General features: G+C 39.6%; 1 pseudogene; it reads left to right on the top strand.

The window, feature by feature from the left end:
• The first annotated feature begins 2,409 nt into the window (after positions 1 to 2,409).
• On the top strand, positions 2,410 to 3,396 carry LOC124975513 (olfactory receptor 13A1-like; annotated as a pseudogene).
• The last annotated feature ends 934 nt before the right edge of the window (positions 3,397 to 4,330 follow it).

The following is a 4,330-nucleotide window of genomic DNA, read 5'->3' as shown; positions in this document are numbered from 1 at the left end:
CCTCATCTAAAGTGAGGTCAAGGTATCAGGACACCAAGGCTCCTTCCATGAGAATGACCATGAAGTCTCTGCTGGACATCAGCCACTCATTCCTTCTTCTGTGTTTATTTTTACTCACCAAAATGCTTGAGCTGTCCTGATACCTTCCTCCTGGGAAGTCACACAGACAGGATTTTGGTGTTTTCATTAGTTGTTCTAGGTCATAATAAGTTTATGTTTTTGTATTAAAGAATACTTTTCACCACATTAAGGAGTATTGTAACCCAAATCATAGGCTGGTATTTGTATAAACCTCTTAATATTTTAGTATTGAAAGCATGTATTGAAGCATGAACAAAATTGTAATTCTGAATTTAAAATGAAAATAATCTTAACTGTTTTGGTGAGTGGAGTTGAAAAGGAGAAAGCAGACGTGGTACCAGACCCATACTTAGGGTCTGGCTATGTTGCTAAGACTGGCTTTGAAATTGCAATCCTCCTACCTCAGCCTCTGGAGTCACTGGGTTTGCAGACATCAGCCACCATGCATGACTCACTGTTTATAAAAGTATTAGTAAAACACTTCCAAAGTTCCTTTTTTATAACTTTCCTGCATTATATTGTAGCAATCTAGCATAATAAACTTGCCTCTAAAAGTATAGATTATTTTCAATATTTCAATCACATATAGTGCTGTTCTAACTCAAAGTGAGCGCTGTCTTAAGAATAGAAATCATGCTGCTTTCATTCATACTGGATGGTTCTTCAGCATTATTTCAACAAACATGTTTGAATGCCAGGCACGGGACTGGAGTCCATGAAGGTCATCCAGAGACAGATGGGGCATGTCCACCAACCTGTGAGAGATAGGTGGGTACTTGACCAAGCAGTCCCAAGGAGTAGAGGCAAGTCAGTATAGAATTGTAAGAGGATGTGAGGAGTCTCAAGAGAAGTGATGGAAGACTTAAATGAAACACCTGCCTTTTACAAAAGTCATTCTTAAGAAAATAGAGAAATACAAACAAACAAAATCAAGGATATTCAATTCTAGTCCATTCCTATGGCTCAAACTCTGGTCTATTACTCACTAGATTTATGTCTCTCTCTGTGTGTGTGTGTGTGTGTGTGTGTGTGTGTGTGTGTGTGTGTTTACAATAATCATTTTAATAGCATTCTTGCAAAAAGGCTATATACGATGTATATTTTAATATAGAGACAAATGAAATCCCACTGTACTTTTATTAACTCTGGTTTTTCTTTTTTCTTTTAAAAAATATATATTGGGGAGTGAATCCATAGGGTCTCAACCCTTGAGGCACATCTCCCAACCATTTATAAAATTGTATTTAGAGACAGGGTCTCACTGAGTTACTTAGGGTCTGGCTATGTTGCTAAGACTGGCTTTGAAATTGCAATCCTTCTACCTCAGCCTCTGGAGTCACTGGGTTTGCAGACATCAGCCACCATGCATGACTCACTGTTTATAAAAGTATTAGTAAAACACTTCCAAAGTTCCTTTTTTATAACTTTCCTGCATAATATTGTAGCAATCTAGCATAATAAACTTGCCTCTAAAAGTATAGATTATTTTCAATATTTCAATCACATATAGTGCTGTTCTAACAGCTTGAAGATGTTTTAAATTATTTCCCTTGCATAAATTTTCAGAAAGAATGATTTTGGTTCCTATGCAACTTGTAGTTTTGTATGTTATCAATTACATTCAATTTTTTTATTCTGAGTTGATCATTAGAATTACTTTTTTATTTCCTCATTTTATATTGGTGCATTATAATTGTACATATTGATGGGATGGCTTGTTACACATTCATACATGCATCCAATATAACAATATCATTCGACCAAGATCACTTCCAAGCATTTCCTCCATCTCTCCCCACCTCCCACCCTCCGTCCCTTTCCTGTGATCTCTCTTTGATTTTTAGGAGATCCACCCCCACTGTTGTTTTCCTTTTCCTCTCTGGCTTCTGCATTTGAGAGAAAACATACAACATTAACCTTTGAGTAACATGATAGTCTCTAGTTCCATCCATTTTCCTGCAAATGCCATCATTTCATTTGAAAGACTTTCATCTGGCGCCCATACATGCTAGTCAATATCTTCCTTTGCTAACTTTATCAAAAGATGGATGATAAGATTTGGATCATAACTTTAATTTGCATTTCTTTGAGGTTGAATGATGCTTCACAGGTTGAATTGGCCTCATCTGTACTTTTTATAAGCTGGATGCTCATGCCTTTTGCCTATGGATGCTCATGCCTTTTGCCTATGTAATATTGATGTGTTTATCATAATACATCCTAATATCTATGCATACTATACATGCCATGTTGTTAGGTTTCATTGAAACATGATAGTAGTGGTGTTGAGGATATCTCTCATTTCTCTCTCTTTAGTCCTGAAATCACATGAAACTCTGAGTGAAGATTCTCCTGATAGTCCCAGAACACCCTCTCCACCCAGGGACCATGGGTAACCAGACAATGGTAACAGAGTTTATCCTGCAGGGCTTCTCAGAACACCCAGAACAACACATGCTCTTATTCAGTTGTTTTCTCTCCCTCTACTCAGTGGCCCTCACAGGGAACGTCCTCATCATCTTGACCATAACCTTCAACGCTGGGCTCCATACCCCCATGTACTTTTTCCTGTTCAACTTGGCTACTATGGACATTATCTGTACCTCCTCCATCATGCCCAAGGCACTGAAGGGTTTGGTGTCAGAGAAGAGCTTCATATCCTATGGGGACTGCATGGCACAGCTCTATTTCCTCACATGGTCTGCATCCTCAGAGCTGCTGCTCCTCACTGTCATGGCCTATGACCGGTATGCAGCCATCTGCCACCCACTGCATTACAGCATCATGATGAGCAAGGCATTCTGCAGCATGCTGGCCACCGGAGTGTGGGTGCTCTGTGCCTTCAACTCAGCCATCCACACAGGGCTGATGCTGCGTTTGAATTTCTGTGGCCCTAATGTCATTACCCATTTCTTCTGTGAGGTTCCTCCTCTGCTGCTTCTCTCCTGCAGCTCCACCTATGTGAACAGTGTCATGATTGTCCTGGCTGATGCATTTTATGACATACTGAACTTCCTCATGACCCTTGTGTCCTATGGGTTCATCATTTCTAGCATCCTGAAGATGAGGACTTCAGGGGGGAAACAGAAAGCCTTCTCCACCTGCTCCTCCCACCTCATTGTGGTGTGCATGTATTACACTGCTGTCTTCTATGCCTACATAAGCCCTGTCTCCAGCTACAGTGCAGAGAAGAGCAAGGTGGCTGGTGTGCTATACACTATGTTGAGTCCTACCCTCAACCCCCTCATCTATACTTTGAGAAACAAGGAGGTCAAAGCAGCTCTTGCCAAGTTCTTCCCCTTCTTCAGAAGTTAATTTGTGTTTTCAGCAGCTCTTCTTCTTAGAGACTGCAGGTTTAATGGGAATTGACCTTCCTGTGGGTGGTCTGAGGAGCAAGTTTCTGGAATGCAGGTAAGTAAACCTGTCTCTTCCATCCCAGTAGAATGTCTGAATGGACGGGCTCAGGATTCTCTTGTCCTTAGATTGGCTGATGGAAGAGTGTGGCTGGGTTTGAGCCCACAACCTTGTGAGGGGTCTCATGGTCTGACTCCAAGGTTCTAATTTACAGAGATACAAAGCTTTCTAGGAGAAGAAAAATGCTCCTAGTGCCTTAGGCTTACAGAATATGAAAAATTTTTTCTTTTCTTTCAAATGTACTATGCTCAAAGTGTAAATTGTTAAATCACACCTAGAATTTAGGTGCATGCACCTAAGCAGAGTTAGGCAGGATGAGTGGAATCCAGAGCATTTGGAGAACTGTCAGACTGAAGAATTGCTTTACAGTGACCACTGATCTCTAAGAAAACTTGTACTATGTTACCTCAGCTGCTTTAATTGTAGACCTTCAACTTTATAAAGAAAATTTGTTATTCATTGTAATGTGAACTGTTGCTTCTCTTTTCCCTTTCTTTCTTACGGATACTCAAAGTAAAACAGATTTGTAACATCAGAACTTTGTCTTGAATATAAAGATTCCAAGTATAACAACTGATATGTGGTTTATGCACCTAGAAAAAATTGCCCCAAGATTTTTCAGCCCTTGAATTTATTCTCAGACCTTGAAGATATGACTATTTCATTGGCCCACAGTTGAGACAACTGATATGATTCAGTATTAACAGAAACATTGTAACATTGATTTCCTCAAATTGTTTCTGAATAAACTGAGTGGATAAACTCTCTGTGCCCAGTGCTATTAAAAAAAAAATTCCCTGAAAAATCTATTGTCTTTATCATGATAAGAGAAGCA

The sequence above is a fragment of the Sciurus carolinensis genome, unplaced genomic scaffold, assembly GCF_902686445.1.
Source record: "Sciurus carolinensis unplaced genomic scaffold, mSciCar1.2, whole genome shotgun sequence".
NCBI classification, from domain to species: Eukaryota; Metazoa; Chordata; class Mammalia; order Rodentia; family Sciuridae; genus Sciurus; species Sciurus carolinensis.
Note: the sequence above shows the minus strand (reverse complement) of the source record. Positions and strands in the feature narration are given on the sequence as shown.